Below are 14,478 nucleotides of genomic sequence, written 5' to 3' on the forward strand. Positions count from 1 at the left end.
ACAGTTATACAGTTTTTTATATTTTTTTGCAAAGGTCTACTCCTATTTAAATGCTATCCCCATGTGTGCAATAATACTATGTGCAATGTCACTTATATTTCTTTATACCACCCATCTTAGTGCCATCCTTATACCTTAATTCCATCTCTAGCTCACCTGTCCTAATTTTTTTTTTTTTTTTTTTTTTATATTTAGTATTTTATGTGTGTTTGTATGTTTATTTACTTAGTTGTATTTTTCATTATCTGTGTGTTGTTGTTGTCTCTGTTTACTGGAAGCTTTTGTCACCAGAACAAATTCCTTGTATGTGTAAACATACTTGGCAATAAAGCTCTTTCTGATTCTGATATTGTTTTAACAGATTTAGGTACCTATGACCATTTACTGGTAATATTTTAAATAAATATAAGGTCCTTTAATACCGCAGAGAGAGGCATTACCATAGAATAACTGCTGAAAAAAAATAGCCTGTGGTAACGTTACTGAGCACGAACTAGAGGAAGATAATTGGAATAAACATGGCTTTGACGACGTAAACAAAAATTAGAAAAATAAATAAAACACTAAAAATAATATAAATACTAAAGGCACTAATGCAAAAATAGGGGGAAAAAAAATATAAACTTGTGATGAGGAGGAAATCTTTGTACTTACAGAAAAATGCTCAGGGAATGACGCATGTCAGACAGGAACTTTTGTTTTATCCTTCTTTCAAAACGGTCATACTTGATCGAGACACCTCGTTTGTCTTCTCTTTCTCTTCAGCTCCACTTGTTTGTCCTCCTCCGTTTACATGGCATAGCATCCATATGAGAAAGAAGAATGGCATCTTGTTTGACTTTGTCGTTGGTGAAATAGAGCTGTTGTTTGATGTAAAATAAATCCGATTCCTTCAAAGTAACAGCACTGCAACCAAGATGTTATGAGTGCCTGCTACACTTGCGACCAAGCCATTTCCACTGTATCGTTTCTCTTTTGTTCCTTGTAACATGAAGAGTTTCTTAGGTAAACAATGTTTTGCTTTTTGCCTTTTGATGTCAGCTAGGACCAGGCTCATCCATTTGCATCGGACTCAATCTAAAAATTATATCTGAATCTGATTCTAGAAAACCAAAACAATTTTTCCTCAGCCGTTTCCTCAGCGCGCCGCTATATTGAAACCGCCTGTATTGATTTGCGCCTTCTGATTGGTTCTTGGGACGTAGCGGCTTTTGCTGCCAAAGGGAAGTGGCGCTTTTGCCGCTTTTTGCCAACAAACTGATATTTCTGAATGGGCTCAGGCTGAGATTTAGAGGATTTGAAGCAAACATATTTGTTGAACGTGTACTATGCGCAGATAGCTTTTCACTCATTGTCATGATCGCATTTTGACGTCGTGAGGTGGCGTTTAGAGGCTTTTGCATCTGAACGCTTCATATATATATATATATAGTATATAGATATATATATATTTATTTCTATATAATATACACACACACACATATATATATTATATATATATATAATATATATCATATAATATTATTATTAGATTCAATAATGGTAAAATAATAGAAATCAAATTAATTGGTGAACATGAACCCACATTTCATATGGTGATTACTCCTCATCCGCCACAACTTTGCTCACCGCAGGAATACCAGAACACCCTCCTGTTTGGTGGCATGAGAGGACAAGATTACAGATTATGTCTCTCTTTCTTGCCTCCTCAACCCCTCTATGCTGTGGTCGCAAAAGAGTGGGCACCTTCAGCGAGAGGAGAATTTTTCATTAGGAAGTCCAATTCCATAAATTTCATTCTCCCGTATGGGATAGTTTGTAAAGAGGCTCTTGGAGCCATGCCGCACCTGTATATCTGCCATCTCCCCTGAGCTTTGGGCGCTTGCGCTTTCTTGACCGTGACGGTGTTTTCTTTTTGCCATCCCATCCCCAATCTAGCACATTGGCATTCTCCAATTTTGACAACATCCACCTTCCTGGAGTTGGAGCTTGCCACAACACTCACAAAGTCCTCGAAGTCGTAGACCACACCACCTGGATGGCTCCTCATTTGCTGCTCGACACCATGGTGGAAACTGTCTGCACTCATGAACGTGTGTCCCCTCTCAAAAAAACTTTAGTGTGATGTCCTCCTGTGAAATGGTGTCACTGTTCACAAGAGTGACGATCGGAGTGAGGATAGAAGGCACCAGTTCTTATTCTGTGCACTGCAGTTGTGTACACCCAGAATATGCTGTGGCATACATCCCGCTCCTTCTCCAATGCAGTTGTGTTAGCTGATGTCATTTTCCGCTGCACTTCGCCCAGCCCATTCCCTCGTGCCACAATACAGAGATGGTGTTTTTTTTTTTTTCCCCACTGAGGCAAATGTTTCGTGGTATGCCATGATGCGACGAGTAAATACTGCTGACTTGACTCCTGGCATGTGTGGCAGCATTATCACCTTCTGGAGGTCCACGCTCCGAACTGATGTCATGTCCGCGGCCAGTCCCCTCACTGCATCTGCCTGGTAGCTTTGGTGGCTCTCTAGGACAGACTGCTTATGTTTGTTCCACCTTAGGCACTCTGGGCCAATCTGAGCTTTCAGATTGCCCCTGTGTGGCAGTTCGCATGTTCAGCATGTTCCAAACAGTCCTCACATTGCTCCTCCCCAAGTTTGGCAAAGCTGATTTTTGTGTCTTTTTACAATCTTCCTGTATGCTTCATAGGAGCCAGGTGTTTCCTTTTATCCAGGTAGTCTGAATGCATCATTTTTATAGTGATGTCACTTGGCAGGTACCGTCAATTTGGGGCATGCTCCCGTCTGTAATGGCTCACACAAGGATGGAAGGACTCAATGTGGTCATCAAGGTCTTCACGTTCATCTTGTTGACTGCAGCCTGCCTTCCTCTCTGGTTCTTGGGTGGCGTCTAACCAGTGGCCTGGTGTTTGACTTCCCCATCATGGAAATTACCAGACTGTCATTTTTAGGGTGATAGCCAATTGATGACAGGAAAAACATTTTGCAGACCTGATCTTGGCTCTCCTTTCTGGTTTTGCAGCCGGTAGATGAATGAGCAGCCACGGTGACTTTCTGGGCTGGTTGTTGTTCTTTTGGTTGGCATTGAGGTAATTGAGTAAAACATCCATGATCGTCTTTCTGTGTAGGTCATCTCTCCCAGTATTGACTCCATATCTCCCTCCGTCTTTCCTCTGAAATATGCTCTGTACACTTTCTTCAACATTTGGCACCACATGGCTCTCTCATTTGGTGGGTCGACGTGAATCCACTTCAGGCTGTGGCCCTGGCTGTGGTTCTTGCTCTTGAACTTGTTCCTCTGGGTCTCAAAGTTCCACTTCAGTCTGTGTCATCGTATGGGTTTGGACATACTCTGGGTCTGTATGTCATCGTATAAACTGTCCACACTGGTGGTATCCAGAAAAGGTGTCCAGGATGGTCCCCTCCATTTCTTCAGTGGGGGGCAGGACTTGCTGCCTCTTTGATGGAATACCTACATGTGTATCTTAAATGCAAAAGAGAGAAAATTAGTGGCATGAATGTAAATCCCTATTATATGGACATAAATACACACAAACACAAACATATGCATATACAGGTCCTTCTCAAAAAATTAGCATATTGTGATAAAAGTTCATTATTTTCCATAATGTAATGATAAAATTAAACTTTCATATATTTTAGATTCATTGCACACCAACTGAAATATTTAGGTCTTTTATATGTTTTAATACTGATGATTTTGGCATACAGCTCATGAAAACCCAAAATTCCCTATCTCAAAACATAGCATATCATGAAAAGGTTCTCTCTAAACGAGACTATTAACCTAATCATCTGAATCAACTAATTAACTCTAAACACCTGCAAAGATTCCTGAGGCTTTTACTCCCAGCCTGGTTCATTACTCAAAACCGCAATCAGGGGTAAGACTGCCGACACTGCCGACCTGACGCTGTCCAGAAGGCCATCATTTACCACCCTCAAACAAGCGAGAGGGTAAGACACAGAACGAAATTTCTGAACGAATAGGCTGTACCTAGAGTGCTGTATCAAGGCACCTCAGTGGGAAGTCTGTGGGAAGGAAAAGTGGTGGCAAAAAAAACGCTGCACAACGGCGAGAAGAGGTGACCGGACCCTGAGGAAGATTGTGGAGAAGGCGACCGATTCCAGACCTTGGGGGACCTGCGGGGAAAAGCAGTGGACTGAGTCTGGAGTAGAAACATCCAGATCCACCGTGCACAGGCGTGTGCTTTTGAACCAGAAACAGCGGCAGAAGCGCCTGACCTGGGGCTACAGAGAAGAAGCACTGGACTGTTGCTCAGTGGTCCAAAGTACTTTTTTCGGATGAAAGCAAATTTTGCATGTCATTCGGAAATCAAGGTGCCAGAGTCTGGAGGAAGACTGGGGAGAAGGAAAATGCCAAAATGCCTGAAGTCCAGTGTCAAGTACGCACAGTCAGTGATGGTCTGGGGTGCCATGTCAGCTGCTGGTGTTGGTCCACTGTGTTTTATCAAGGGCAGGGTCAATGCAGCTAGCTATCAGGAGATTTTGGAGCACTTCATGCTTCCATCTGCTGAAAGGCTTCATGAAGATGAAGATTTCGTTTTTCAGCACGACCTGGCACCTGCTCACAGTGCCAAAACCACTGGTAAATGGTTTACTGACCATGGTATTACTGTGCTCAATTGGCCTGCCAACTCTCCTGACCTGAACCCCATAGAGAATCTGTGGGATATTGTGAAGAGAAAGTTGAGAGACGCAAGACCCAACACTCTGGATGAGCTTAAGGCCGCTATCGAAGCATCCTGGGCCTCCATAACACCTCAGCAGTGCCAAAGGCTGATTGCCTCCATGCCACGCCGCATTGAAGCAGTCATTTCTGCAAAAGGATTCCCGACCAAGTATTGAGTGCATAACTGAACATAATTATTCGAAGGTTGACTTTTTTTGTATTAAAAACACTTTTCTTTTTATTGGTCGGATGAAATATGCAAATTTTTTGAGATAGGAATTTTGGGTTTTCATGAGCTGTATGCCAAAATCATCAGTATTAAAACAATAAAAAGACCTGAAATATTTCAGTTGGTGTGCAATGAATCTAAAATATATGAAAGTTTAATTTTTATCATTACATTATGGAAAATAATGAACTTTTATCACAATATGCTAATCTTTTGAGAAGGACCTGTATATATATACACATACATATGCATATGCATATATATATATATATATATGCATATATATATATATATATATATATATATATATATATATATTATATATATAATATATATATATATATATATCACAGTCATGGCCAAAAGTTTTGAGAATTACATAAATAAAGTTGGAAAAGTTGCTGCTTAAGTTTTTATAATAGCAATTTGCAAATACTCCAGAATGTTATGAAGAGTGATCAGATGAATTTTGCATAGTCCTTCTTTGCCATGAAAATTAACTTAAATCCCAAAAAACCTTTCCACTGCATTTCATTGCTGTCATTAAAGGACCTGCTGAGATCATTTCAATAATCATCTTGTTAACTCAGGTGAGAATGTTGACGAGCACAAGGCTGGAGATCATTATGTCAGGCTGATTGGGTTAGAATGGCAGACTTGACATGTTAAAAGGAGGGTGATGCTTGAAATCATTGTTCTTCCATTGTTAACCATGGTGACCTGCAAAGAAACGTGTGCAGGTATCATTGCGTTGCATAAAAATGGCTTCACAGGCAAGGATATTGTGGCTACTAAGATTGCACCTAAATCAACAATTTATAGGTTCATCAAGAATTTCAAGGAAAGAGGTTCAATTCTTGAAAAAAACTCCACAGCGCCCAAAAAAGTGGGCTCACTCACAATTCTGCCCAAAAACACAGCCATGAATAAAGAATGGTACCAAAACACCGTCCAACAGCAACTTCTTCCAACAATCCAACAACAGTTTGGTGAAGAACAAAATGCATTTTCCAGCACGATGGTAGCACCGTGCCATAAGGCAAAAGTGATAACTAAGTGGCTCGGGGACCAGAATGTTGAAATTTTGGGTCCATGGTCTGGAAAACTCCCCAGATCTTAATCCACATTGAGAACTTGTGGTCAATCCTCAAGAGGCGGGGGGACAAACAAAAACCCACTAATTCTGACAAACTCCAAGAAGTTATTATGAAAGAATGGGTTGCTATCAGTCAGGATTTGGCCCAGAAGTTGATTGAGAGCATGCCCAGTCGAATTGCAGAGGTCCTGAAATAGAAGGGCCAACACTGCAAATACTGACTCTTTGCATAAATGTCATGTAATTGTCGATAAAAGCCTTTGAAACGTATGAAGTGCTTGTAATTATATTTCAGTACATCACAGAAACAACTGAAACAAAGATCTAAAAGCAGTTTAGCAGCAAACTTTTTGAAAACTAATATTTATGTAATTCTCAAAACTTTTGGCCACGACTGTACATACATATTTTATATATATATATGACAAAATAATGCATGAATTAGGCTAACACAATAATAAATTAATATTTTGGACACTCAATCAAAATGAAGAACGAAATAAAGCCAACACACAAAAACGCAACCTGGCTTCATATTTACATAAGGCCTACAATAATAGGATAAAACATAGAAGCTTGCAGTCATGCAGAGGGACAACATTTTAATATAATTTAGGGGAATCCAAATTAAACATATAATTTTATATTCAGAAGAAGAAGCCGTGCAATAAATGCTTAGGAACAGGAACCAATGTGTTTGAGTCTGAGAGCTAAGGGGGGAGAGGGTTGAGGGGGCGTAATACCTGCAGAAGTTTGTTTTTTGTTGAAAGCATGGATGCTTACTAAAGTGAAAGATGTCAGTTTTGCTCACAACTCGCTAACTGCTCTAAACAGCGGACATAGTCTTCAAACAGCGGCTGTGAAGAGAGTGTGTTTTAAGTTGAACATGTTACACTGATAGCTGTGTTTATGGACAGTTATATTCTCCTGCTGGACAACAACGCCATGAATGATTAACTTAGCCTATGAAAAAAGAAGACGCCGTTCATGTAAGTTAGCCTAATAAGAGCGAAGAAGATCACGGTGGCTGCTTGGATGTTATGGGATAGCCTGATGTCTTTAGAAGTTTTACCCTCCGGCCAAAGGTTATCTTTTGGTGCTGTTTCTGTCTGTCTGTTCGTTAGTAAAATAATTTGAAAAGTACTCTACGGATTTGGATGACATTTTCGGACAACATGGGTATAAGGACCAGATGACTACATTTTGGTGGTGATCCAGAACACGGGACATTTGGAATTAGTATTGCCTCAGTGACCTATAGGCTACCTTGACAGAGGTTAGTGCTCACCGAGTGCTTTTCTAGTTATTGAATATTTTTCCACCGCTGGTTGGATTATAACTTTGTGACATGATCAACAAAATGATGACATGGCATCGGCGATGATGTGAAGTTACAGAGGATAAAATTGTTTACAGCTAGGAGCAGGGAGGATCAGGGGCAGGTAAGTAAAGCTATTTAAAACATCGCCTGTTAATTAGCATAATGCTATCTGAATGGACCTCTGAGAGGAAGTCCCGCCCTGGCAGCTGACAAGTGCTTATATTGTGATAGCCTAGCCTCTTAATGTTTAATCTGTCACTGTTACTTACAATTCTCCGGGTATTTTCTTTTCAACGCCAGTTTGTGCCATCTCAAACAAAATTTGTGTGAAGTTAGAAGGGTGAAATCGCAAATGTAAAAACCGTCCCAAGACTCGCGAGGATGCCGCGAAATCAGCTGTGTGTGTTCACCATGGAAACAGTAACTTCACTGCTCAGCAACACGGTTATTTCTTGTTAGGTAAAACATAACAAGAATACAGTAATGGATGTTACTGTACTCATGCTTTGTTTCACTAGGGCTTTTTGCAGTTACTGTACAAACTACCACCATTTTTCTCCAAAACGACACATATTTCAGATAAGATGTTTTGTTACATAACAAAGGATGCCTTGAATGTCATGAAAATGACAATAACTAATTTTTGACCAAAAATTCAGAAAATGCCTTTTATATTATTAGAAAAATATAGCAGTTCCCTGATATTTCTGACTTACACATTTCTAGATCAATGTGACACATTGAAAGGTGAAAGGTGGTACCATGAAAAGTCCCTGGGTATGGCCAAAGAAGACCTGGAACAGACCAGAACTAACAAATGGAACTGTATATTGTGCTCTTAAATCCTTTCATTAAAACAAATTTGATCTTTTTTTATAGTTCAAGTATGCTGTTGTTCTTTGAAATTATTGTTGATAGTTGTAAATTGTAAATCATTTTGATTAAATTGAGGATAAACACTGTTTTGTAAAAAATGTGAAAGAAAAGTCTAGATGATAATATTAAACATTTTTATATGTGAAATTCAACATCCGAACATGTTGTCATTGTGTAGTTCATACCGTGTCAAGGTGTCCTCTCAATCTGCGGTGAAATTGGTCTGTGCAAATGTAAGAGCTTTGTTTTTATAGCTTTTTTAAGTAGACAAAACAGCACATACAGGTCCTTCTCAAAAAATTAGCATATTGTGATAAAACCTCATTATTTTCCATAATGTAATGATAAAAATTAAACTTTCATATATTTTAGATTCATTGCACACCAACAGCTCATGAAAACCCAAAAATCTAAAAAAATTAGCATATTTCATCCGACCAATAAAAGAAAAGTGTTTTTAATACTAAAAAAGTCAACCTTCAAATAATTATGTTCAGTTATGCACTCAATACTTGGTCGGGAATCCTTTTGCAGAAATGACTGCTTCAATGCGGCGTGGCATGGGGGCAATCAGCCTTTGGCACTGCTGAGGTGTTATGGAGGCCCACGATGCTTCGATAGCGGCCTTAAGCTCATCCAGAGTGTTGGGTCTTGCGTCTCTCAACTTTCTCTTCACAATATCCCACAGATTCTCTATGGGGTTCAGGTCAGGAGAGTTGGCAGGCCAATTGAGCACAGTAATACCATGGTCAGTAAACCATTTGCCATTGGTTTTGGCACTGTGAGCAGGTGCCAGGTCGTGCTGAAAAACGAAATCTTCATCTCCATAAAGCTTTTCAGCAGATGGAAGCATGAAGTGCTCCAAAATCTCCTGATAGCTAGCTGCATTGACCCTGCCTTGATAAAACACAGTCGACCAACACCAGCAGCTGACATGGCACCCCAGACCATCACTGACTGTGGGTACTTGACACTGGACTTCAGGCATTTTGGCATTTCCTTCTCCCCAGTCTTCCTCCAGACTCTGGCACCTTGATTTCCGAATGACATGCAAAATTTGCTTTCATCTGAAAAAAGTACTTTGGACCACTGAGCAACAGTCCAGTGCTGCTTCTCTGTAGCCCAGGTCAGGCGCTTCTGCCGCTGTTTCTGGTTCAAAAGCACACGCCTGTGCACGGTGGCTCTGGATGTTTCTACTCCAGACTCAGTCCACTGCTTCCGCAGGTCCCCCAAGGTCTGGAATCGGTCCTTCTCCACAATCTTCCTCAGGGTCCGGTCACCTCTTCTCGTTGTGCAGCGTTTTTTGCCACACTTTTTCCTTCCCACAGACTTCCCACTGAGGTGCCTTGATACAGCACTCTGGGAACAGCCTATTCGTTCAGAAATTTCTTTCTGTGTCTTACCCTCTCGCTTGAGGGTGTCAATGATGGCCTTTCTGGACAGCAGTCAGGTCGGCAGTCTTACCCATGATTGCGGTTTTGAGCAATGAACCAGGCTGGGAGTAAAAGCCTCAGGAATCTTTTGCAGGTGTTAAGAGTTAATTAGTTGATTCAGATGATTAGGTTAATAGCTCGTTTAGAGAACCTTTTCATGATATGCTAATTTTTTGAATTTTGGGTTTTCATGAGCTGTATGCCAAAATCATCAGTATTAAAACAATAAAAGACCTGAAATATTTCAGTTGGTGTGCAATGAATCTAAAATATATGAAAGTTTAATTTTATCATTACATTATGGAAAATAATGAACTTTTATCACAATATGCTAATTTTTTGAGAAGGACCTGTATATTAAAGTTGTGGGAGCTGTTATTTTGTAATTCCACTTCAGACAGTCCTGAAACAATGCAGCTGACACTGTGGGAAGGTGTACTCTCCTTCTAAGGTGAAACTGGTCTGTGTAATTTAGAACTTTTATTTTTATAGCTTTTTGAATGTAGAGATACAGCAAGCGTATATTCTTGCTCTTTTATTTTGTAAATATGAGTATTGGAGGGCTTTTTATTTGGTATTCAACATCAGACAGTTACGGACTATGTGTTGGGGAAAAAATTGCGTTCACTGGAAGAACACTGCATTCAGATCAGTTCTCTGACGGTTTTACCTTAATAGGCAGTTAATGCATGACCCTCGAAATAACGTGGCGGCTAGATTGACCGTGCTTTTCGACTTGGCGGCTGGCTTGACCGCAGTGTTAAAATCCACAGGGATAGTGATTTAATGGCACTTTTAGCTTATAATGTGTGATGAGGGTGAGCTGACTGGGCAACAATTCATTAAAAAACTTCTAATATTACCTCTGTAGTACTGGTCTGTGCTTCCGCACTGTAACTTATCTCCAGTAACAAAACTGTACTGATCCTGCAAAATGAATTAATAACTCCATAAAGTGGTGGCTTGTGGGTTTTAAAATAGAGGAGGCATACTAATTGTATTGGTCTGGGGATCCCTGCCGATTGCTTTTTTTTATTATTTGCTTAACCACTTTAAAATGGCTTTTTGGTGGCTTTTAGTCAGAAAACGTAAAGAAAAACGACACACATACAGTAAGATAATATAATTTCACTTACCTGTCCTATTACTTGAAGCAAACATCCATCCCTTCTTTAAAATTCTGTGTTAAAAAGTAATGTCAGGTAGTTTACGTCTCTATGATGATTGGTTGATATACCAGAAGTGAGGCTTCTTTTCTCAACACTCCTCAGCGCTGAAAGTGAACACTTGATGCTGATTGGCTAATGTTTTTTCACCAACGGAGGCATGAGAGCTCAGTTCTTTCCTGGCCTCCCCCTCCCCTTCTATATCACTTAGCAGTTGTAATTACATCAGTAGATTTGGCACATTCGCGATAGAAAAGCAGCACTTTCCAACTTCAGTTACTTGTTATGGCATTACAGCTGTGGAATTACAAACAAAAAAATACACATTCTGAGACATGTCCTCATTTTCACCTCAAAATTTTGGGGAAGCTGTGCCTCCCCTGCCTCCCCCGACGAGCTGCCAATGACTCCAGATAAGTACAAAAATATTTCATATTACAAACACAAGCAGTAACGGAACATCTCGCTCTTCAAATGCAAAAAGAAGAAGAAAAAAAAACAGCATTATTTCTAGAGGTGGCTGATATACTGAATGTTACTGGTGGTAATAATATCGATTGTGTACATTAAATATTACAAGATCGGATCTTTGAATTTTATTCATTAGCGTTAAATTTTATCTTAAATTGTTTAGTTAAAATAAAATATTGTATTTTCAGCAGCCAATTTTTTTGTCCCCACACGCGATCACATTCTGATATCAGAATGCAGTCATAGATAAATTATGCGATTAATTCACCTCCCAAATTCATATAGAAAGAACTGCAGTTTTATTGTGAAAGCCACACGAATGGCAAGACTAATTAAGAATAAACAAAGCTTAAATCAAGATATACTTACTTGATTCATCGTCTGCAGTACATAAAGTCTCATCTGTAATTATCCAAACGTGGCGCTCCTTTGTTCTTTTGTTTGTTCCCTCACGCATCGCGATTACACAAACATGGCGCACAGCACATTTTTCAAAATCTGGTGAAGTAGTGCGCTGTCATGACGCAGTATTTTGGCGCATGCGCATTAAACAAAAAGAGACACTGTGTGGTTATGTATTATTTCAAGCTTTCCATTTCTATTCAAGTTCAAGTTGTTCTAATTTGTTGTGTAGTTAGTCCAAAGACTATGGTTAGACTCATTCACCTAACTAAAAGTCATGTTTACAGTGCAGTTTAGCCTATAATGGAAACCAAATGTAGGCTATTTGAATGCATATTAATTTGGTTTAGATTTGTTAAACTTTTGCTTGCAATTAACGCACTTAAATGTTTAACCCTCTGGAGTCGATTAACGCGTATACGCGTTTTGGGGTATTTTCTCCTGATAACCCCGAAAAGAACTTAAATTACACTTTCAGTTTTGATCGTACAGATAAGTGCAATACATCAATCGAATCTGTAAAGGGTCTACTTTTTTTTTGTATACAGACATAATAACAACAAAACTTTGTGCACTTATAAAATAAAGATAACAAACAAGGAGTGCTGTCTGCAGCCTTTGTCTGCGCTGATCTTCAGATACAAATGCGTCATTAAAATGAACTGTAACTCAGTGAATACTCAACGAAGAGACATGAGAGAGATATCTATAGAAAGACTGACATGTCTACTTTTAAACTAAACAAGTGCTGCTGAAAACAAATATTCTGTGATAAAGTAATCCATATGAAAACAACGCGATGTCCGTTTTTCACGTCCCCCTTCATTATCTTCTAATGCGACCACGCCCCCGCGCCGAGCGCGCTTTTGAGATTCAAATGTTTCACTGAAGCGCGCGGCTTTTGAATACGCCCACACAACAGAAGACAACGCAGCGAGACTGTTCTTCAAGTTTTTATTATTTTACTGTTTGCTTCGCGATGGGAGGAATAAGACATAATTCACCCCAAAAAGATGTGATGTGGTTTGAGGATTTGAGATTTGGATTTCCTCAGAAAAAAGAATGAAGCACTTTATTCAGCAGAGATAATAAAACATGAGTAAGTCTCTTTTTATTGATTTATATACTTGTACTAGTTTTCACATACAGTGTAAACATTTTACTAGTTAGACTTTTTCAAAGACTTTTTTCCAACTATAATTCCTGACTAAATGTATAATCAAGTGAAATATTATGAAGTTTCAATAACAATATACACTACTATACCATTCAAAAGCTGATGTAAATAATATAAATGTACCAATAAATGTAAACAGTAACAAATGTAACAATCATTGCTGTTCCTTTCAATTTATCCCCCCTAAAAAACCTAAAAAAAAATATTCTCAGCTCTTTTCAACATTAATAATAATAATAATAATAATAATAATAATAATGATAATAATAACAATAAATGTTTTTTTTTTTGTAGAAAATAAGATTGTTAAAAGGATTTCTGAAGGATTGTGTGACTGGAGTAATGATGCAAAAAATTCAGTTTGAAAGTCAGCTTTGATTGTTCCTAATAAACTGTTTAACTGCACTCACAAGTGAATATTAAATTATGTTGTGGGATATAATTAAATATATTCTAAATAAAATACAAACATAAAATTATATAGATTTATTTTGTCCTCACATTCTTTCTTGTAACTCATACCTCTCAGTGACACAGCTGACTGAATGGCTCATTATGCAGCTCATTATGCAGGCCTTTGTCTTCTCAGGTGTGAATTCATGATAGTTGACGCCTACTCGCATATGACTTTTACCAACAAAAAGTGTCTTAGAAAATTTAAATCAATATATTGTTTTTCTGTAAGTGAGTAAACAAGATGATTTTCACATCATTTAGAAAAAAAAAATTCTAGGTACAAGCTCCAGTTCTCAAAATATCTGGGAACCAATTTTCTGTATGTGTTTTATTGCCTTATTCAAGTGATTTAACATTTGACTTACAACATAATGATATTGAAAAGTATACTGATCCTCAATTTAGACTAGACTAGACACACACGTACACACACACGCCCACATACCTGGTCCTGATTACTCCTGCACCTGACGCCCATTAGGTGACTATATAAGCATCTCCCAGATCCTTCCTCTTTTCGAAGTCTTGTATTGCCCCGGTGTACATTTCTGAGCGTTTTCCTTCCGTGCCTGATCTCTCTGTGAATTACCTTGGACTGCCTCTCTCTCTTATTGATTGTTTACTGCCTGCCCTGACCTTTGCATTCTCCTGACTACGATTTGGATTGTCTTCTCTGTTGTGTTTGCTGGTGATTGACTTTGCCTGTTTACCACGTTTTGGAATAAAGCTGCAGATGGATTCTCACTCTGTTGATGCTTCGTTACAAATACATTTAAAATACATTAACAAATGTAATTTTGAAGAACAAATTTAAGTTGAAATTAAAACTTAATTAAAATTATACATGAGCTTTAGTATATTGATAAATATCAAAATAAGTGTACTTATTTAAAACAAAATCATAATTATGTAAAATGTATATTTAAGTAATACTTAATTAGAAATTATTATAAAGTGCATTTTTATAAAATGCACTTAGTATGTCAAGACCTATTGTCATTAAAGTGTACTCTCTTTTCTTCTTTAAATTTAAATTATATTATCTGCAAGTGCACTTTTAAAAAAATATAGTTTTAAGATTTGAAGAACACAAAAAGTACACTTTTAATACAATGAAG

This window comes from Cyprinus carpio, chromosome A24 (genome assembly GCF_018340385.1).
Source record: "Cyprinus carpio isolate SPL01 chromosome A24, ASM1834038v1, whole genome shotgun sequence".
Classification (NCBI taxonomy): Eukaryota; Metazoa; Chordata; class Actinopteri; order Cypriniformes; family Cyprinidae; genus Cyprinus; species Cyprinus carpio.